General features: G+C 41.5%; 2 non-coding genes across 2 annotated transcripts; both read right to left on the bottom strand.

Moving 5' to 3' along the window:
* Positions 1-3,614: 3,614 nt before the first annotated feature.
* On the bottom strand, positions 3,615-3,687 carry trnat-cgu (transfer RNA threonine (anticodon CGU)). The gene has a single exon. It is a non-coding gene; the product is annotated as a tRNA-Thr (tRNA).
* A 7,468-nt stretch (positions 3,688-11,155) lies between these two features.
* On the bottom strand, positions 11,156-11,228 carry trnaf-gaa (transfer RNA phenylalanine (anticodon GAA)). The gene has a single exon. It is a non-coding gene; the product is annotated as a tRNA-Phe (tRNA).
* Positions 11,229-23,807: the final 12,579 nt, after the last annotated feature.

Below are 23,807 nucleotides of genomic sequence, written 5' to 3'. Positions count from 1 at the left end.
GAGGTTGCTCTGTGTTTTGAAGGCAAGTAGGGGGGTGTGGAGATGGCCTTCGCGAGATGTTTGTCTTCATCAATTGCATGCTGAAGGTCCCCAAGAAGCTTCTCCACTCTGGGGACGTACTGGAGAAGGAAGGGACTCTAACGTTGTCCCCTGTATGCATTCTGAGGAGGTCGGTGAGTTTTTCTTTTTGCAATGGTGCGCCGGAACTGTCGATCGATGAGTCAAGCGCAATATCCCGTTCTTACAAGGGTGTTTGTCAAAAATAAAAACGAGATCACACACACCCCTGCGTTCAACTATTCTCTGGCAGTGGTGAGATTCGAACTCACGCCTCGCAAGACACTGGATATTAAATCGAGCGCCTTAGACCGCTCGGCCGCATTACCACGCGGGGAAATGTGATAATCCTGTCATTTCACTGCATTGATACTGAAACATGTCAAAATCAGGGGAGTTGGGATGGGCGATGAAGAAATCGTCACCGAATCAGATGATCCTGGAATGTGCAGCAAACAAAAACCATCTCCAGTCAGAAACACAATGAGCTGCAGTGAAGAGCTGGCTCCATTTAAACTGTCCTTAACCTCGTCTGCTCCTCAGATGGGAGAATATGGCTTCCTGTTGAATTTGCTGCGAGTCTTTACTTGAGAAAGGACAGGACACAAGGCGAGACTGAGATTTGTGCCTGCTGCCGGGAAATAAGTGATATTCATTTTCACGGATTGGAGGAGAGCAATAAAGCTTCATTTCCTGACCTGCAATCAAAACAGCAGTGAAAGTGGATTTGAAACTGATGTTTTCTCACGAAGATTTGAACCTCACCCACTGCTCTGCTCAGCATTCATTCCTTTAGGTGACTGCAGAATTAATTCTTCGTTCAATGCAATCAAATCCTTCCAAATATTCCAGTTTTTTTTTCTTGTTTCATTTTCAGATTCCTTCATTAATGCTCATCAGCGATAACTTGCTAAACTCCAGCCAGAAATTGAACAAGACTGAAACCAATTGTTGACATCCTTGATTTCTGGATGTTTGCATCTCCCCAAGTCTCTGTCCGTCTTTGTGTCTGTGTGTGTGTTGCTCTGTGTATCAATGTGATTTTGTTCCCAGAAGGAGTGAGCACATTTTTACATCACAAACTGTGTTCACTTTTTCATTCACCTCACTGGCAAATGGTACAGAAAATAACAACATGTTTGAAAGCAGAGAAAAAGATTGACTGATTCTGGTTTCTATTTTGATTGGCTATTGCTTATTTATTTGGTATCTGTATGTCACAGAGGATGATTGGCATTTTCACTGATCAACACTTAAACAGTCAGTGGATTCACTGGGTGTGATGGTGGGTTCCAGTTCTATATCTGCAATCACAGCAACATCTTCTATCAGTTACTGTGAACACAGTGTTTCTAATAATTTGGAAATATACCAAAGCGTAATCTAATAGCTCTTGTATTATTTGAAATGAATATACATAGATCTATTTGTATATCAACTTACTGAATAACAGTGAGAACAGCAAAGCTTGAACAATGTTTCTTTGTTGCAGAAGGACACACAGTGTGTCTATGTTGAGAATATAAGTAGAAGCAGGAACAGAGGAAAACTGTGTGGCTCACAGTGCGATCAAGCCTCCAGCCTTTCAAATAACAGCTAACTTTCCGGAATAATTTTAGTACAGCAATACAGCAACAGTTTAAATTCAGGACATTCGTTGGATTGAATTCAATTCCCTGTCTAGATGTTGTGCAAATTGTTATAACTCGAAGATGTTACTGTTTTGAATAACATTATATTGGATTCTGAAACTTAACTCTGTTTTTCTCTTCATATTTGCTGCCAGACCTGTTCATAGAGACATAGAGGTTAACAGCATGGAAACAGGCCCTTCGGCCCAACTTGTCCACGCCATCCTTTTATAAACCCCTAAACTAATCCCAATTGCCCGCGTTTTGCCAATATTTTTCTATTCCCATCTTACTCATGTAACTATCTAAATGTTTTTTTTAAGATAAAATTGTACCCGCATCCACTACCACCCCTGGAATTTTCTGTATGACGTAAAAAATTCCCACCTGGACACTTTTGGATTTCTCCCCTCTCACCTTAAGTCTAAGCCCTCTAGCTTTAGACTCCCCTACCTTTGGGAAGAGATATTGACGATCTACCTTGTCTATGTCCCTCATTGTTTTATAGACCTCTATAAGGTCACTCCTCTGCCTCCTACGCTCCAGAGGGAAAAAAAAAGTCCCTCCTTATAACGCAATCTGTCAAGTACTAATAAATCCTCATAAATCTTTTCTGCGCTTTTTCTAGTTTAATAATATCCTTTCTATAATAGGATAGCCAGAATTTGCGCTCGGTTTTACGAATGTGCCCTTAAAATGACTTGTACAACTTCAACAAGACTTCCCAACCTGCTGAGAACTTCTGGAGCAATCTGTTTTCATTAAAAACATGAATTACTGTTTTTCTCAAACACATGAACACAATAAATAGGAGCAGGAATGGACCACTCGGCCTATCGAGCCTGCTCTACCATTCAATGCCTTCATATCCGACCTTGGGCTTCAACTCCATTTTCCCACTAGCTCCCTATACCCCTCAATTCCCAGACAGACCGTATTTTTTCCCATCACAAACTGAAACGTGTTCAATGAAGGAGCAGCGACAACCCTCTTAGGGAGAGAGTTTCAAAGATGCACAGCACTTTGCGTGAAGTAAATTCCTCTGATCTCATAGAACCACTGCCCTGCTGAAAGAGGCCATACGGCCCGTCTGACTCCACAACGACTATCCGACTGAGACCACATCAAGGTCCCATTCCCGCAGCCCCACGCACCCATCCTGCTAATCCCCCTAACCTACACACCTTTGGACACTAAGAAGCAATTTGCCAAGTCCAATCGACCTAACCAGCACATCTTTGAGCTGTGGGAGGAAACCGCAGTACCGGGAGGAAACCTATGTATAAACGGGGAGAATGTACAAGCTGCATACTGCCCTAAACGCTCTTTTTGCTGATGCTGTTTTAGATTCCTGTCCAGTGGAAAGAATCTCTCAGCGTCCACCCTCTCGACCCCATTCAGAATGGAGCAGGTTTTTATGAGATCACCCCTCATTTCTCTAAACGCAACAGAATTTCAACCGAATTTACTCAAGTCCTCATCACAGCGTAAACCCGAGCTTACGGAGCAAACTAGCGACCCTTCACCACACCGTCTGCAATGCAAGAATATCTTTCCTTAAATATGGAGACCAGCATTGCGAAGAATTTGCCACATGGGGTCTCAATAAACCCTCTCAACTGTAGTAATACCTATTTATTGCTGAACTCCATTTCTTTGATAAGAAAGGTCAAAATGCCATTTCCCTTTCTAACTGATTGCTAACAAACTAATTTCCTGCGCTCCTATGCACAAACAAAACCGCCAGCTTTTTCAAACATGCCTCTTTTTACTACTTTCATGATCATGGGAATAACTCGTCACTTTTTAAAGTCACATTGGAAATGTCGACTCTCATGTAAGCTGCCTTCATCAACTTCGAACCCCGTTGCACTTGCTGTGTGTATTTTTGGTATTATAAATTAAACCTTCCAGGGAGAGTTAAGCAGGCTCCAGCGAGAGTCGAACTCGCGACCCCTGGTTTACGAGACCAGTGCTCTAACCACTGAGCTATGGAGCCAAGCTCCGCGCGTTGTTTGCATCAAACGTACCATAATCCGCGAAACAAGGAACAGGCTGAATTTACAGATGGCTGATCTTGAGTGGATGTGTGAGGAATTGAGATGGACAACAGGGAGTTACAAAATGCGATGCGAAAGCGATAGAATTTTAGGCGTTTCAAATACTTCCAATTATCAGTACCTGCCATGTGTCTGTTTAGAGAATGTTCTTCAGAGCTTTATGCTGATTTCATACCTCTGACTTTTCCAAATATGACACAAGTTTATCCAGCTGAATAGTTTACTTTTTTTACTCACTTCATAGTCTCGCTGTGTTTTACATTTAGTAAAGAATTCAGGAATCCATGCTGTGTCTGCTTGATTGAACCATTTTTTTCCAAGTGTCCTGCTATTTCTTCATTAATGATAGATTCCAGCATATTCCCAACCACAGATGTTAAGCTAACTGGCCTTTAGTTACCTGCCTTTGGTTTACCTCCTGTTTTAAACAGTGGCGTTACATTAGCTGTTTTCCAATCAGCTGGCACTTCCACAGAGTCCAGCAAATTTTGATAAAATACAACTAATGTATTTGCTATTACTTCTGCCATTTCTTTTTGTACCCCGGGATGCATTCCATCCGGACCAGGGGACTTGTTTACCTTTAGTCCCATTACCCTACCCAGCACTGCCGTTTTCGTAATATTGATCATTTTAACGTCCTCACCCCCCTGTCCATCGATTATTGGTGTGCTATTTGTATCCTCCACTGTGAAGACCGACACAACAAACTTGTTTAAGGGCTCGGCCATTTCCTCGTTTCCCATTATTAATCCCCCTTCTCACTTTCTAAGAGTCCAACATTTACTTCAGCCGGTCTTTTCCATTTTATATATTTGTAAATATTTTACTATCAGTTTTCGTATTTGTGCGAGTTTACTTTCATAAGCTATCTTTCTTTTCTTTTTTGCTTTCTTAGTAGTTCTTTGTTCTTTTTTAAAGTTTTCCCAATCTTCTAGTTCCCCAGTAATTGTGGACACTCTGTCTTCATTGGTTTTTAATTTGATACTCTCCTTTATTTCCTTAGTTATCCATGGCTGGCTATTCCTTTACTTACATTCCTTCTTTTTTCACTGGAATATATTTTTGCTGAATACTGAGTAAAATTTCCTTAATAATCCTCCACTGTTCCTCAACTGTCCCATCAATTAGTCTGTGTTCCCTGTCTACATTAGCCAACTCCGCCCTCATCATATTGCAATCCCCCTTGTTCAAGCAGAGGACACTGGTTTGGGACAGAGCTTTCTCACCCTCCATCTGTATGAGAAATACAACCATATTGTGATAACTCATTCCAAGTGGATTCCTAACAAGAAGATCATTAATTTTACCTCATTACACAAGACCAGATCCGAGATAGCTTGCTCCCTCGTAAGTTTTGCAACATACTGTTCGAGGAAACTATCTTGACAGCATTCTAAGAACTCTTCCTCAAGTCCATGGCATCCGACTTGAGTTGACCAATCAATATAGAGGTTAAAATCCCCCATGATTATTGTTGTTACATTTTTACATGCATCTGTTATTTGTTTGTTTATAGCCTGCCCCACCTCGAAGTTATTAATTGGGGTCGTACAGACTACACCCACCAGTGACTTTTTCCCTATACTATTCCTTATCTCCATCGACATTGATTCCACATTTTGGAACAAATACTCCAAGTGCGGCCACACCAGAGTTTTGTACAGTTGCAACATGACCTCACGGCTCCGAAATTCAATCCCAATATAAGGTACCACACCGTACGCCTTCTTAACAACCTTATCAACCTGGGTGCCAACTTTCAGGGATCAATGCACATGTACACCGAGATCTCTCTGCTTGTCGACATTACCAAGAGTCCTTCCATTAGTCCTATATTCTGTACTCCTATTACTCTTACCAAAGTGAATCACATCACACTTTTCTTCATTAAACTCCATGTGCCACCTCTCAGCCCAGCTCTGCAGCTTATCTATGTCCCTCTGTAAACTGTAGCATCCATCCTCACTGTCTACAACTCCTCCGGCTTTGGTGTCGTCAGCAAATTTCCTAATCCATCCTTCTACACCCTCATCTAGGTCATTTCTAAAAATGACAAAGAGCAGTGGTCCCAAAACAAATCACTAAGGTACACCACTTGTAACTGAACTCCAGATTGAATATTTCCTATCAACCACCACCCTCTGCCTTCTATCAGCTAGCCAATTCCTGATCCAAACCGTTAAATCACCCTCAATCCCATGCATCGACATTTTCTGCAGTAGCCGACCATGGGGAACCTTATCAAACACTTTGCTAAAATCCATATACACCACGTGTGTCACAAGTTCATAAAATAGTTCTTGCCCTTTTTTTCCTTCACTCTGTAGCTGCTTTAAACCATTAAATCTCTAACTTTTTCCTTTTTGGATTAAAAGTCATTGACCTGAAATATTCAATGTTTCCCTGTCCAAAGATGATGTTTGATCTGTTGAGTTTTTCAAATACTTGCTGCTTTGAGTTGGAATTTGCAGTAACTTCAGTATTTCTTTTTTAAATTCAGTATGGATTAGTTTTTTTGGACTGAACTTTACCTGTTTAAACAGTTAAAGTGCTGAGTTTTTTTAATAAGATACAAAGGTGTGTCATCCCGTTTAACATGAAACGATACAAAATGAGGATTTCTCATTTCAAAAGATGTTTCTAATTCAGTATATATTTTGCATGGGGTCCACCTACGCGTGCCATTCACTCAGTCATCTGTGCCAATTTAAACAACATGTGGGACGGCGAGAGTCCACATTGCGAGGAGTCACACTGTGCAAACGACAGTACTCTGATCTATGATACTAGGCCTTTCTCCCAAGACACACACACACACACACACACACACACACACACACACACACACACACACACACACACACACACACACACTCTTGCTCAAACATTGCCTGTCTCCAGTCGAATGGTTATTGATGTGTGACACCAACTGTTCCTTTATTTCAAAGAAGAGTTAAAGAGTAACTTTCATCAAGCTTACTCCTCCAAACATGATTTACACATCTTCTCGATAATAAAACTTTAGATGACCGAGGTTTATGTGAGAAAATAAACAAATGAAATGCAGGATTGCAGTTATTTCGCCCCAAAATAATGAAGTCCAAGGTGAATTCCATGCATAAAAAATGTTTCGCATGCTGTTTGTAGATCGGAAAACGGGTTCATTGTATCACTTCTTAAGGGAAATATAACACATTAACCTCAGTTATCATTTGTCATTTCTGTGAAATCCATCCTGTGCTCGCTGAATGTGAGAGCAGGAGGATAGGATGTGAAAAACGGTCATAGTGACTTCAGGTGTTTCAGATGTACATCTGAAAAAAAGAATGAGGGAGTAGGAACGCAGTTTGATGATCACTCATGATCAAAATGAAGGGCGGAGTAGACTCGGAAATACTGAATGCACTACTCATGCTTCTGATTTCAGTTTCCAAAACTCTCAGAAGGAAATACGTGCCTAACTATTCTGATATCTGTGAGCAAAATGGAATTGGGCAGAAATTAGACGAAATGGTCTTTGAATTTGAGATTAGAGCCCAGATCAATATTTCCCCTCACCTGCTGTTCTTGATGTAGACACGAAGGCAGTGTTTGTGGGAGGTAAAGGTAACCATGGAATGAGCAAGCAACAGTTTGGTTAGGTATACAATGGGATCATCCCCCTTGCCAGTGGTGCAATGTGGGGTACCAAACAGTGAGTGAATCTGTTTGTTCACCGGCCTGTAACTAAGGTGTCATTTCTAAATTAATTATTCCTCTGGAGACGCTCACTCAGAATAAATGTGGGACACAATGAAACCACTGCAGAGCTCAGGTTTCAGCTTCATTTCACTTTCTGGGAGAGGATGCATGGACCAGCGAAAGGTCTCTTCTTCGCCATTTCTTATCCCATTCTCGCCGCCGTTGGTGTTCCTGGTAGGAGAAAGATCCCAAATCATTCTTATGACTTGAAATGTATGGCGTTGCATAAACATTAACCTTTTTATTGTTGAACATTCGGTTTTATTCAAATGTAGTGAAACCCGATCCAGTGTTTTCAGTGTTATTCAGGATAAAGTCTCTGAAGTGACCTGTATTTCATCCGCTGGTATGCACAGTCTCAGAAAATGAACTATTGCAATCTAGGAATTCAATTAGATGCATTGACATAGAACATGCATTCAGTGGTTACATGAAGCTATGTTGCGACCTCCAGCAGTTAGTAATCGTTGATTTGAATGAGGTGGCACTGGGCTGTCCACATTGTTGCTGAGCTTTTAAAAATTAAGAATTAATTACTGAAACTTTTGATAAAAGTTGAGGGGGTTATGCATATGCATTTTCCTTTGTGTTAGTAAGTCTGGTAAATGTCAGATAAATATATTTTTATTCACTAGCTGCATCCATGTAGATGTGGCAAAGCGAATATGTCTTGTCCATCTCTGGCTTTCATTTGAGAAGGTGATGTAGCGTTTGTTTCTTCAGGCACCCGAATAAGTAGAATGGGTATACTTTACAGAACTTTAACAAATCAACTTTATACTAACAACAAAATGACTTAGAATTGTTCAACAAATTTATTTTCTAAGGGTCGTCCTGAAGCAGAAAGGGAAAGGTTAGTCTTTAGTCTCCACAGGTTAGGGTCTCGGCGGGTAACAGCAAACTGAAAATCAGGGGCATTGAAGTCCACACTCGGAGATACGGTGTGATCTCAGATAGTTGTAGCATGTTACCAAAATCTGGAAAGGCGAGATGTTGGAGGGATTGACAATCCGAAGAACGAGATTATAAAATGAGAGACGCTGCCTGAATGGGGGCTGATAGGGCTGATGGATGGATGGGATTAGTACGAAGAAGAATAGTGACAGTAAATTTTCGGAGAATCTGAAATTTGATACTTATCTCAGGGGATCAACTCAGTGACCAGAGCGGGAGTTAAAATTTGGACTGATTCCCCATAACTTAAAAAAAAATCCAGTTTCGAATATCGTGTCATTGCCGAGACTTTACTGGAGTCTGGATTTGGCAAAGTGAAGGATGGGGTGGTTTTCAGTAACTGATTGGAGAGCGCAGCAGCTGGTGTTTACATCCCTCTCAGTAACACCTCTCTCTGCCTCTTTCTATCTCACAGCCAACTTGGTGACGATCATAATCTTATCCCGAGGACGGTGCGGACTGTCAGGGTGCATCACCTACTACCTGATCGCGATAGCATTGGCTGATTTCCTTGTCATCATCATTGCCGTCATCCTCAACCGGATTGGCCGCATCTACTTTCAGAGCAGCGTCCTGTCTACCACTCCCGCATGTACACTCACCAATCTGCTGGTCTATTTTACCCGGGATGCATCTGTCTGGTTGACAGTGGCTTTTACCATCGACCGGTTTGTGGCCATCTGCTGCCAGAGCCTGAAGACCAGGTACTGCACCGAGAAAACAGCATTGCTGGTTATAGGAATAGTCTGTGTCCTGAGCTGTGTCAGGAATGTCCCTTTCTATTTCACTTACCAGCCCTTGTACATCCTAGACGGGGTGCCCTGGTTTTGTGCTTTTAAGCCCAGTTATTACACGCTGCCCGCCTGGCAGGCATTTGGTTGGCTGGACAACATCTTAACCCCATTTCTCCCGTTCCTCCTCATCCTGCTTCTTAACGCTCTAACCGTAAAACACATCTTAGTGGCCAGCAGAGCTCGCAGGAGACTCCGGGGCACGGAGGGTCACGGGGACCCAGCGATGGCCAACCGCAAGAGGTCCATCATCCTGCTCTTCGCCATCGCCCTCAGCTTCCTCCTCCTCTGGGTCACCTATGTCATATACTCCCTCTATGTGTGGATTACAGGTGTGGGCTACCGCACCAGCCTGGATTTCAAAGACCCACGATACATCTTTCAGGAAACAGCAAACATGCTCCAGCTAGTCAGTTCCTGCAACAACGTCTTCATCTACCCAGTCACTCAGACCAAGTTCCGAGAGGACCTGAAGAAGGTTCTGCTGTGCCCTTCACCAAGCTCACTGGCTAAAACACAAATCAGCACGTGTTTGTGTTTCATCAATTTAGACCAATGTGTACTCCGTCTGTCTGAAATCAGACACTATTGGGCTTTAGGTACAGGACTTCGGAGATGTAAGGCCCATAATAGAGTGCTCACAGCCCCCATTGTTGCTCTGAATGAATGCTGAGTTATCACAGTTGCTAACTTCCTGGAAGAGATAATGTAGTGATGGAGATTTCCAGCATTGAAAGAGGCCCTTCGGCCATATAACTCCTATCTCATCAAATCCCATGTTGCAACAGTTGGTTCTCTTCTTTGCATGCTATGTCGTTTCAAGTGTTCATCTAAATGCTTCTTAAATGTGAGGGTTCTTTCCCCTGCCATACTTTCGGCTGTGAGTTCCCGATTCCCACCACCATCTAGGTTAACGAGTTTTTTTTTGCAAATCCCCTTATCAGTTATCAGTTATCAGGCTAAAAGAGCAGGGCAGAGGCTGGGTAGCCTGCGGGACTAACTCACCTTCTGACTCCCAAAAAACATAGAACATAGAACAGTACAACACAGTACAGGTCATTCGTCTCACGATGTTCTGCCATGCTTTGTCTGAAACCAAGACCAAGATCAAGTTCAAGCTATCCCACTCCTTATCATTCTGGTGCGCTCCATGTGCCTATCCAATAACCGCTTGAAAGTACCTGAAGTTTCCGAATCCACAATCACAGCAGTGAGTCCATTCCACACCCCAACCACTTTCTGAGTAAAGAATCTACCTCTGACATCCCTCCAAATCTCCCACAATGAACCCGAGTGACAGCTACATCCAACCGAGGAAATAGTCCCTGAATCGGTGGAACAGTCCACCATCGACGTGGCACAAGTCAGGAGTGCGATAGAATGTTCTCCACTTGTCTGCATGATGCAGGAATCCACCAAAGGCACCTCAAACAGCACCTTCCAAACACAAGACCACTTCCACCCGGCAGCCCCCCCGCACCCCTCCAACACCACACAGACAACAGCATCACCAAGCCTCTCAGCATTCTGTGTGGCGGGAATGTTACTTGCCATTTGTCAGCTCCAAACATAAACATAAAGTAGCCTATTGCGGACTTTCGAAATCTGAAGTAAAAACAGAAAATATTGGGCGATGTCAGTATTCCCGGCATTCTCTGTGGAGCGGGAATCAGAACTAACTTGTCCCGTCCAGATGTCGCATGGCAGGCGCGGAAAGGAGGGGTGTGGGCGCCTGCCATGTGGGTGTCCGAGTGGGCTCTTTCCGTGCTCTTAAACTCTGCCTTTTTCCGGAGCCAGTCAGCAGAAAGCCATTTGAGATTTGATCTGTTGCAACTTGTGTGAACTGATCTTTGAAGACAGTGTGAGACAAAATGCGGCGCCCATTAGCAGATAGCGCAGAAAAACAGCAAGAGGACCCTGCCAAAACCCGGGATTGAATCAGAGACCTTTAGATCTTCAGTCTAATGCTCTCCCAACTAAGCTATTTCGGCTAGCGGGCAAGCGAGAAGCTTTCATCTCCCAAATATCTAAGACAGCAATGATTTCTGCCCATTCGTTAATGCATCATTTTCATCTTTCTTCGAATAATCTCAACCAAATTTCCTCAGTGATAAAAGCAAATTACTGCGGATGGGAAAAGAGGAAATGCTCCAAAATCTCCCAATGTCTGACAGCACCTGTAAGGAGTGAAAAGGGCGGATGTTTCGAGTCCAGATGACACTTTATCAAACGGAGTTACTCCGATCGAGAAGACAGACAGGAACACAGGCTGAATGGCTGTTTGTCGATATAAGCGACAGAATTGCCAACATTGAGACTGTAATCCCTGCCCAGAGGATGGATTGGGACTTTCTAACTGAGCTTCAAATCCTGTCATTTCTCATCGTGACTTATTTTTGTTGAAAATTATTGGAAATAAAGCAATGGGTACAGAGATGGTCAATTCATTACAAATCTCTCACATCAGCATCACTGAAGGTCCAGTGATCGGGATCGGCGCCGTGACGGGGTTTCGATTCCCAGTCACGGAGTGAATCATTTTTTGTTCAATTCTTTATTTAATGAAAACACGCCTCACAGAGTCCGTGAAGGGAACAACATCTAAATCTTCCAGCTGGATGAACTGGCATCGGAGCTGGAGAAGTCGGAGATGTAACACTAACGATAAACTCTGAAGCAGAATCACATGACAGGCACAACATACATGTCAGATACACACACAGCACACATGTCAAATCAGGTCACTTTCAGGTTGCTTCTTTTAACTTTCTGTTCACCTCAGACATTTCCCCATTCATGAAAAATCCCCTACCTCAAACCCCATCCTGCTCTTCAATCCACTGATAATGCTACTCGTACCACAAGCCCCTTACAGCATGTGGCTCCTTAGCTCAGTGGTGAGCGCACTAGCTTTGTTAACCAGGGGTCGTGAGTTCAATTCTCGCTGGAGCCACCAGGCAAAATTTAGCTGGTATAAACTGTAGCAAAATGACAGGTAGTAATAAGAAGTGAAACAGAGTGTTCTTCTGAGGGCAGGTCAGGTGCAATTTTGGAAAGCAAAACGGTATTCTTCTTCGCGAAAAAAAATTGAAAGAGCAGTACATATTTGACGAGCTGATAAATATAAATGTTGATATTAAGAATAGAGTAGATGCGTTTGTACAAGGAATGTATAAAGTTAGCATGTAGGTGCAGCAGATATTTGGAAGGGAAATTACATTTTGTTCTTATTGCCGGCAGACTGGAGTTTAAAAATAACGAGGTGTTTCTGCTGTTACACAGGATTTTGTGGAAACCAGGTTGAATATTTTGTGCAAATGTGACAGTCACATTTAAAAATGTTTATGCTTTGCATTAGAAACGGTAAAGAGAAGGTTCACCAGATTGTTCCCTGGGGTCAGTGAGTTGTCCTGTGATGAAATTCTCTGGAGTTTAGAAGAATAAGCGGTGATCTATTTAAACTTACACAGTTCTGATTCGGTTTGATAGGATGGAGGCTGAGAGATTTTCTTTTTCTCTGCTGGTCGGGAATCTAACCCCCTGCTGCACAGATGAGGGGCTGGTCATTTAGGGCTAAGATAAGGAGAAATTACTTCACTCAAAGGGTGAGAATCTTTGGTATTTCCTGTACCTGACAGTTATGTTCGCCCCATCATCGAGCACATTTAAAGTTGGGATAAACAGGTTTCTGATCTCTTGGAGAATTCAGGGATATGGGGAACTGGTGGAAAACTAAGTTGTATCCCAAGATCAGCCATGATGGTATTGAATGGTGGAAATCTCGATGGACCGAGTGGTCTGCTCCTCCTCCTATGATTCCTGTTAGAATAAAAACAGAAAGGACTGGAATTTCTCAGCAGGGCTTGAAACAAATGTGGAGTTAACTTTCCGAATTCACTATGATTCTTTTCAAACCAGTAACTGAGTGTGAATTATAACAACTAGCACAACATCGAGACTACAAACACTTCCAGTATCACTTGTTTCTGTCTTTTTGAGCACACACTACTATCAGATATTTCAGATGGTGAGTAACCATATTAGTCTGCACCTATAAACCCATTAAATTCTGTTGGAGACTGAACGAGATGCGAATAAATGCTCGGTGTCAAAATCGAACTTTCCCCCCAGTGCACTTTATTTCATAGAAAACATTTGAGGGTGAAATCAGAACAGTGATAACATGTCTTTAACATCGAGGTTCAGATAATGTTGAGCAACAAACTGAAATCAAACAATTTCCCTTACCCGACATGAGAAAGCTTAATGAAAGTTCCTGCCTGGATTCGAACTGGGGACTATTCACGTATTAAGCGAATGTGATAACCACTACACTACAGAAACAACTCGAAAAACGCTACAGCGAATCAGCCTGACTATAATGTTCAACTAGGCTGTGTTGCTGCAGGTTCCGATGGTTGGACTGAGAGCCCATGTCACTGAATTCAGGAAGATAACCGTTACTTTCAATCTGATTGTAAAACTTATCCCCAACATCAACATTTAAAAGCGTTCGTCTGGCAAATATCTAAGGGGGCAATGATTTTTGTCCATTCATTAATGCATCATTTTCATCTTCTTTCAATAATCATCCGCATTTGGTATCATCAGCGCTTTGTAACCTTTCGCTTCCTTTCTTCTTTGTTCTTTAAATGTGACATTTCCAATTCAGATACTAATGAGGAAATCTCCCTGATACTGATTCCGACAGAACTGGTGCAAACCGGGAAGTAACACAGGATTGTTTAACTGACCGGGAATCGAATCCGGACTACAGCAGTGAAAGCACCGAATCCTAACCACTAGACCACCAGGGAAACTAATGGAAAGTTTCTAAAATATTAATTTATCCATGAGCCACCTGCCGTTTGTTTTATTTCTGTCTTTTTATTCACCAAATACAAGTTTATCCTTCACATTGCCATGTTTATATCACACACAAGTGACTGTTTGAGCCAATGAAAGCAGTGATTCCTGTTAGCTGGAACAGGAAATGGACAGTGAGGTGAAATAGTCCCGCAAACTGCTCATGTGACACTTTCAATTTCCAAAACCCACCAACCTCATCACTGTGTCTCCTGTGAAACTTGGAAGGTAACACACGGCAGGAATTCATCACGGAGGGTAACGGGCACAAGTCATTTACCAAACGGCATCATGTCGCTTCTCTTCCCGTTTCTGTCGCTGCCTCTCTTCCAGCTCCCTTTGGTTATCCAGCTCCAAGGTTAAGTTAGTTACTTGATACAGACACAGACAGTTGGTAAACCCGAGCTTCACCTGGAAAGCAGGGAAAGCGAATGTCAGACACACGGCATTGAGAGGAGATGGAGTTTACAGATGACAGTACAAAGAAACACAGATATCTCATCTTCCTGATCCAGTTACTGATTACAGGAATGTACCCAGTGAGAATTATCCACCGTCACACTCTCCTTCCAGCCTTGAGCTCGGAGTTAAGTGTTGAAGTGTTTGAAGTCTTGCTGCAGTAATTCAGGGTTTTGTTGAGACCACATTTGGAACAGTGTGTGCAGTTTGGATCCCCGCATTTTAGACAGAATCAGAGCAAAATCTGAGGATGCTGGAATCTGAATCAAAAACAGAAAATGCTGGAAAATCTCAACAGCTTTAATGAGAAAGAATAGATGGCATTAAAAAAAACTGAAAGATTATTTCTCCTGATCTGAGAATCTGAAACACGGGGGCACAATCTCAGGATAAGGTGCTGATGATTTAGAACTCAGATGAGGAGAAATTGTTTCACTGAAAGACTCGTGAATCTCGGGAATTCTCTACTCCAGAGGGTTCTGATGCTCCATCATTGAACACATTTCAGTTTGGGTTAGATAGATTTGTGATCTATCCAGGAATGAATGGACGCAGGGATATGGAATTGGAACAAATGCTCAGCCACGAGTTCATGTTTCGATTGTAATATTTTAAGTTTAATGATATAATGGTAACATGTATATAATGTAATATATAATATGCTTGAAATCAATTGTCATGAAATATTGTCTGTAACACCAGATAATAATCCAGCTGGTAGCAACTAAGAGCTATTTTTATTTTATTAGCGCTCACGGACCCACTTCCAGCCTCAACCGTTTCCCTGTGAATGCTGATGGTGTGAAAAGGGTAAGATTGCATGCCTGGGTGGTCTCGCACCATCGTCCTAGTTAACAGCCGAACGCATTGACCAATTGCGCCACAGAGACTAAGACAGCAAGTATTAAATATATTCTAAACTAGTGTGTCACTGACCATAATTCTATTTCTGCAAAACCTATTCCAGAACTGCAGCATGACCGCACTGTTTACAATTCTATACAAGTCTCTTTAGTTCCGTTAATCCCGCAGCACTGCTGTAGTGTGTTGGTTATTCCCTTTCTCCTATGAACAGGCAGGTAAAATAAATCCACGTCTCTTATGAAAGGGAGGAATTCAACGGGAGGGAAGGGAACTGACCACCAGTAGCCCAACGATCCAATACTTTCCACTTAATCATCAATAATACCATTCACATGCCAATAATACCAATACCGAGACACCTCCTTCCAAACATTTCCCTCATGATTTGTTCCAAGATTCAATATTTCCCTTGTTTTCTCCTAATTTTGATATAAGATTCGCTTCAATATAGAACACAAATGGAATTGTAACCCTGAGGCTAAACCTGGGAAACAAGTTACTGGATAACACAAATCCCATGGTTCTCATTTCCAGATTCACAACACTCAGCTTTTCAACCAAATGGAGCAATTTATCACTGAAAAGTTTTAGAAAGTTAGTGTGAGTTTTGTTTGTGACTCCATCTAAGTGGAAAATCCAGGTCTGACCGCAGCTGCACTAAACCCCTGGTTAAATTTAGACCAATAAACTTTAAAAAATCCAAACCAATTAGTGAAGTCTCTGGAGGCTGACATTACATATAAATCTGGTAACTAGAGACTGGAATAAACAACGTGTTGTGAGATTCTGTTAGAAATGCACGGGGCACCACAAGGATTGCTGTTTGCCGTTTACTATCCCGTCCTTGCCGCTATTGGGGTTCCAGGTGAAGTATTTTAGCCCGGCATTATTTTGGGAATGTATTGATTTGCCTGGGTCATTGCTCTTCTGTACGATTTTCCCCTTTCATTATATTTTCCTACCTTTTTCTGTCTTTTTTTTCAAGATGGAAGTCTGGTTATGTCCTGTAATTGACACTGCTGCTTTGTGTGAATTATCAGACTGTTTGCCTCGTATAATGGTAATTATATTGCGTTAGATACACTGCATGATTTTTTGAAATGAGACCGTGTCATCTTAGTGTGACTGTTTTTGCCATTGTCTTAACGATATTGTGAGTGAATTACCAGAAAGATGACAAACAGTGAATGCAGCTTGCATATTTATTTATTCACTTTGCTGGCACAATTGCCTTGGCTAAAAGAGTATCTTGTCATCAAACTACATGCAGTAATATTATGTTAGTGTCAATGTTACTTTCATGTAATCGGCACATTTTCAACTCAGTTTACACGAAATGTCCAAATGTTATTGACATCCAAACTCAAGGTGAATAACCAAACCATGATTTCCGTATGAAAGTAGATCCATTTTGTTTTGGAAACATTCTGTTGACGAATATTCGCTCTGTGATAATGGGTAAATTTAACGTGTGTTATTAACGCTGCCCTCTGTGAATTATCTGCAGGTTACCCTTGCCATGTAAGTTAGCTGTCACTGTGTTCTCACAATGTGAAAATGCGTGAGACATCTACAGTGGCAGTGGTCATCTGGACTCGAAACTTTGTCTCTATTCTCTCCCCGCAGTTCTTTCAGTTTTTTTCTGTTTTTGTTTCAGATTCCAGTGACCGCAGTATTTTGCTTTTTTTTGTTTTTTTTTCTGCATTTCTGTTCCGACTTTCTGAATCTCTATGTCTACCTTCGTTGCAGCTAACTTAGTGGTGATTGTGATCTTGTCGAGAGGAAGATGTGGTCTTTCCAGATGCATCACTTGTTATCTTGTTTCTATGGCGGCGACTGATCTACTGCTCCTTGTCAGCACTGTGATATTGAACCGGATTGCTGGTATCTATTTCCCGTTCAGTTTTCTGTCCATCACACCAGTGTGCAGTTTTCGTTCTGTCCTAACTTATGCTGCAATAGACAGTTCCGCCTGGTTAACGGTGGTTTTCACCTTTGATCGATTCGTAGCCATTTGTTGCCAGAAGCTGAAAATCAAATACTGCACTGTGAAGACAGCTGCACGGGTCATAACAATCGTGTCCATACTGAGTTGTTTCAAAAATTCTTTCTTATATTTTACACATGAACCTTTGGACATAATTAACAATGTACCCTGGTTCTGCGGCATAAAATCAACATTTTATACCGAACCAGGGTGGGTTGCATTTGACTGGATTCATTGTATTTTAACCCCTTGTCTCCCATTCATTCTAATTTTACTGCTCAATGCTCTGACTGTCAGACACATTATAGCGGCCAGTAGAGCTCGCAGGAGACTGCGGACCGGAAACACTGGAGCGAATCAGAGTGACCCAGAGCTGGAAAACAGGCAAAAATCTATTGTTTTACTCTTTGCCATTTCAGGTAGTTTCATCATCTTATATTTAATATTCTTTATAACCATCTTTTACGTCCGAGTAGCAAAGGTGACTTATTTCTCAGGTTCTAATGTCAGTCAGTCTACATTTGTTCTGGAGGAATACGGATATATGCTTCAGCTTTTGAGTTGCTGCATCAACCCTTTCATTTACGCAGGGCCCCAGAGCAAATTCAGGGAAGAGTTAAAAAACGGGGTGAAATATCCTTTGTTTCTAATTGGTAAATTACATAAGAGATGAAAAGAATAAAATCAAACGTCATTTTATCATTGTAGTCCACCTGATCTGATTTGTGTCCATGGACTCACTTCCGATATGCATGTTTACTCACTCTGTGATCCTGTCTAATTCAGCGAATTTATGAATGTTTAACAATGTTGTGCCCAATCCATATTGTTGTCCATTCTCAGTTATTTTCAAGTTCAGTTGTTCGTGATGAGTTTGGTAAGGTGTTTTCCCATCGGTTTTGGTTTGCCAGAGCATTTTCATATGAGGAACTTAGAACTGGAACTCTGGTTAGCCAGTGGATGAGAAATTTAAGTATTTATTAATTCCACTTAGTTCCTTCCGAGGAACAGTCTTTATATTCGGTGCATACCAGACTGGAAACAATCACTCTGTGAAAACGTTTACATAATAATGCTGATTTTCGGAAGAGTACTCTTCATAAATGTGCAGAGAAAAAAACAGAACATTACCAAAAGTAAAAATTATACCAGGATAATACTATATTCAATATCTACTGTGCACTCCAACACTTTGTCTTATTGCATCCTCAGCGTTCGATTAGACTGTTGTCCGATAACCAGCCATTCAGCAACAGGCCAATAGATTAGGCAAGGAGCACTCCAGTGGTGGAGAATGTTTGGAACCATTGAGCCAAATTCTAATACTATTCCCCTCCCCAAACAAAGATGTACGTGTCACACTTCATGTCTCCAATTGCACACACATTATTTTCCAAAAGTCTGTGCTCTAAAGATAATGCTTAATTTGAATGCTCAGTGTCAATTTTGAAGAGTTCCTCTCTTTTCCTCACAATTAAATATTGATTTCACCAGATTACTTTTGAACTTCCCACTATAAGGATTGTGTGTGTCCTCCAGATCTTTTAATAAGGAAATCTTGCAGATTTTTACCTCAGTTGGTTCAATTAGATTTTGTAAAATGGACAGTAAACCATCATTGCACCTTCCTTTTTGCCAGGAGAACACATGCAATTTATATCATTTGCCTTCACATACCAGTCAAATCTCTCCCCTTAACTATGTGCTGCGCTTTCTTCTGCCTTCAGTTACCAGGTGCAATCTTCTGCAATTTACAGAATCGAACTCATTAGTTTCAGTTCCATTGCTGAAATAACTCACAATATGGCATGATTATATCATTTTTGTAGTCTCAATGTTGACATTTGTCTGCACCACAGATGTCCATACTTATTGTAATGATACATTGTCAATCAGAAACCATTGAGGCCTCATTTTTCCTGGAAATTCCCTTTTCTGTCTTTCCTATGACTTATTTCAGAATTATTGGTTGCATGTGACATGATATGCGCTTCTGCACATTTAATAGAATCTGTCCCTGGTCTGTCCGATTTCCAAGTCTGCTTCTCTCTGTTTCGTTTTATGTTTTCAGTATTGTGATCTATCACCTCCCGTAGGTTTCCTTGCTATACCTGCGATTGTCATTTCTTAATCTTCCCCCGGGACAATTAGTTGCTGGTCATTAATAGAACATTTAATTAATTCTCTATAAAAAGTGATATTTTTGTGACTCATGGCAAACAAATAATAATTCTTCCTTCCATAGGTATATATGTTGATATTAATTAAATCACCTTTCCATCGTGTATTATCTAAGAGTAGTGCCAGCATACTTAGATATGCAACTCTCGATTTCTTCACCACAAGACACGCCTTTTGCAAATGAATGCATTTAATTCATTCGCATTGCCCCCAGGATGCGAAGTGATTACTTTATTTGTCATTGTTACCCTGGCAACCAGCTATACAAGCAGACTTCCAACTATCTAACTGCTTTCGTTCTTGAACGACGTAGTTGTTGTTAGAAGCACAAGTTCATTGACAGCACCTGGCAGTTTATGACTGACTGTAAATGGTCGTCTTTCACCCATTCATACATGACTTATATTCATAAAATGCTCCCACTGGACTCAACGTAACACACATATACACAGCCGAGGTGAAAATTAGAAAATTGGACAAGTGTTCAAATCTGGATCAAAGAGAATTCCGAAGAAAAAGAGTAATGAAATGAACAAGAAATAGATTGTAACACCGAAGTTATCAATGGGGATTGGTCTCCAAGACTGGTCAGATAACAACACAAGAAACACAAGCAGAACTGCATGAATACGAAATATGTAAGTGGCGTGAGTGTTGGAACAAACAAAATTGTCATGATATGAAAAGGTGGAAGGAAAATATCAAGTAAACTAACATAAAGTACAAAGGCACACATTTAGAAATGAAACCTGAAGTGATCAGAGATCCTATCCAGGTGGGTTTCCACTGCCAATTTATAATCATCGAGCAAAGCGATAGATAAACATTGCTGCTTTCCCGGGTGAATTCCAGCTCTGCTTTCCTCCAGCAGTATCACAGCTCAATCTGACACTTCCTCTATCCCTCTCTGTTCATCTCACAATTACTGCTTTCTGAATGAAGTCAGGTAGTTTTGTTTAATTCAGTGAGAAGTTTTCTTCACATTTAACCCGAGAGTTTTATCCAGAAATGAGTGATATTTCTATCGGTGCACACGGTTAAATCTGACCCATTACCGCTCAGATTGTACCTTGGATCACCATCTCCATCGTCAGCCCTTTGCACCCAATCACTGTTTTTCACTATCTGTGTTTGTTCTCAACTTGCTGCCCCTGTGCCGTTTCCAATTCAGAAGCAAACCTACAAATGCTCACTCCACTGATGCTGACAGAGTTGCTTTCGACCAGGAAGTAATTCAGGATTGCTTATCAAAAATATTAATTCTTAACACATCGAAACCAGACGGCGAACCTGCAAGCGTCGATCACCAATCATTAGAGCACCAAGATGGTAGGGCGTTTAGGAAAGTTGTAGAACATCGAGATCTAGGAGTACATGGTGAGAGCTCATTGAAAGTGCAGTCAAAGGTGGACATGGGGCGAAGAAGGCGTTCGACATGTTTAGTTTCATTGGTCAATACATTGAGTACAGGAGTTGTACAAGACTTTGGAATACAGTGCCATGGTATTCTCTGATAGCGTTTTTAAGGGTCAAATGTTCTGGTCAACCTAATATAGAAAGGGTATTATAAAACTTCTATGGCATTGTGGCTAATTTGATTTGCCCATCTTTGTGTAAATTAAAATCATCCATGAACACCAATACTCCCTTATCACATGCTTCTCTAATTTTGTGTTTAATGCCATTCCCAACATCACCACTGCAGTTTAGAGGTCCATATATGACATCCACTAATGTTTTTTTCCCTTCAGTGATGGGGGGCGGGGGGGGGGGGGGTGGTGCAGTATAGACTTCTTCATATGAGGCCCTTGATTTTAGTTTACTACAATAAGTAGACAAGGTTAAGGTGCCTTATATACAGTGAGAATTCACAATGTGCCTGGAACAAACATGCAAAGGTGTTATAAACTGTAGAATCACAAATTAACCAAGTATTATAAGCTTAATTTGTATTTTTAATATGGAGTCATAGAATCATAGAAGTGTACAGCATGGAAACAGGCCCTTTGGCCCAACTTATCTATGCCGCCCCTTTTTTTTTAAGTACCCTAAGCTCGTCTCAATTGCCCACGTTTGGCCCATAGCTCTCCATACCCATCTTATGCTCCTGTGGGCTAGTGGCACAATGGATTACGCGTTTGACTGCATATCAGCAAATTCTAGGTTCGATTGCTTGCTATGTTATTTTAACAGTAGTTCAAAAACTCCATATTCGTGTTGATGAAAAATATATTTTCACTAATTTTAGACCAATTCAGAGAAATGTTAACCAAATGTAATCAGCTTGAGTTTAGGAGTCGGAAGGTAATGCTGCAATTTTACAAGACCCTTGTCAGACCCCACCTGGAGTACTGTGCGCAGTTCTGGTCGCCTCACGACAGGAAGGACGTGGAAGCTGTAGAAAGGGTGCAGAGGAGATTTACAAGGATGAAGCCTGGATTGGGAGGCATGCCTTATGAAGATAGGTTGAGGGAGCTGGGACTCTTCTCCCTGGAGAGACGAAGGTTGAGAGGCGGCCTGATAGAGGTTTATAAAATGTTGAGAGGAATAGATGGGGTGGATTCTCAGAGGCTATTTCCCCGGGCTGAAATGGTCGCTACGAGAGGACACAGAGTTAAGGTGCTGGGAAGCAAGTACAAAGGAGATGTTAGGGGTAAGTTTTTTCACTCAGAGGGTGGTGAGTGAATGGAATTGGCTGCCGTTGGTGGTGGTGGAGGCGAACTCGCTGGGGTCTTTTAAAAGACTTCTGGATGAGTATATGGGATCTAATGGGATCGGGGGTTATAGATAGGTCTATGGCTTAGTAGGTATAGAAGTGATCAGCACAACTTGTGGGCCGAAGGGCCTGTTTGTGCTGTAGTGTTCTGTGTTCTATGTTCTATGAAGATATTTATCTTAGCTACTTGTTTTTCAAAAACAATGTTGACTGAAATAAAACGGAAAAACTTTCAGTTCTTTTGGAAAAAAAAGTTTTTTTTTTAAATGACAAATTCTCGTTAAAGTTTTTGGGAAAAATATGTCAGCAAGTTTAAGCGTCCTTTTAAAAAGTTGGAAATTTCTCCAAAAAGGAACATGGAAAAATTATATTTTTCAGAATGGTGAAAATAGTTTCTAAAAATGTTGAAATCTGTGGAAGAATTTCTGTTAAACATATTTAATTTTAAGAAACAAAATACACAGAATTTTTTTTTTAAAGTTGGCAGATTTCAGTTAAAACAGATGGAGGAATTTCTTCGGAGTAAGTGTTATTTTGAAAAGTTCAAATTAGCCAGAAGTTTCTGGTTTGTGATGCTGGGATTGTTGTCCATTGGAGAGAAGGAGATTGAGGAGTGATTTAGTCGAGGTGGGCTAGATTAGGGCAAGTTTATAGGGGGAGCGGCAATTTATAAGATTTGGGGCAAGGAAGGGGGGAATCACACATGTACACACACCTACACACTCTCTCTCTCTGTCTCTCTCTCTCTCACACACACACACACAGACGCTTGCTCAATAATTGCCAGGCTCGAGTCGAGATGCAATTGTGTGACACCAACCGCTTCATTTTATTTTCCAACAGAGCAGTTAAAGAGCAGCAAAAAAACGAAAAACACTGACATTGCGGACACCTGGCACCAGAGGATTATCACACTGTGCATTGTCAGACCAATTGAACTGCCTGACAAATTGTCCTCTCGATTGGTGCTTTGTGATACATTTAAACAAAACACTCTTCAGCAAATCAACCATCTGCATGTGAAAATAAGGTCCCGCCGCGATTTCAACTCGGATCGCTGGATTCAGAGCCTGGAGTGCTCACCATTACACCACGGAACCCAATACACAATAGAACCCGGAAAATCGTCGTTCAATATTTCTGCCACCTTGAATAGCAGCGAGAAATGAAAGTCCCGTTGAACAATTCCGTCAATGGCCAACACCAATTCGAACTTACATTGCCCTTACTGGTTCCTGCGATTGAAACGCTGGAAAATCTCAACATCTTTAACGAGTCCCGCAGCACTGCTGTAGTGTGTTGGTTATTCCCTTTCTCCTATGAACGGGCAGGTAAAATAAATCCATTTCTCTTATCACAGGGAGGAATTTAACGGGAGGGAAGGGAACTGACCACCAGTAACCCAACATCCAGTGGTTTCCACTCAATCATCAATAATACCATTCACAGCTGCACCTCCTTCCGAATATTGTGATCCATTTCCCTCAGGATTTCTTC

This window comes from Carcharhinus amblyrhynchos, unplaced genomic scaffold, assembly GCF_965287045.1.
Source record: "Carcharhinus amblyrhynchos unplaced genomic scaffold, sCarAmb.v2.hapA scaffold_38, whole genome shotgun sequence".
NCBI lineage: Eukaryota > Metazoa > Chordata > Chondrichthyes > Carcharhiniformes > Carcharhinidae > Carcharhinus > Carcharhinus amblyrhynchos.
Note: the sequence above shows the minus strand (reverse complement) of the source record. Positions and strands in the feature narration are given on the sequence as shown.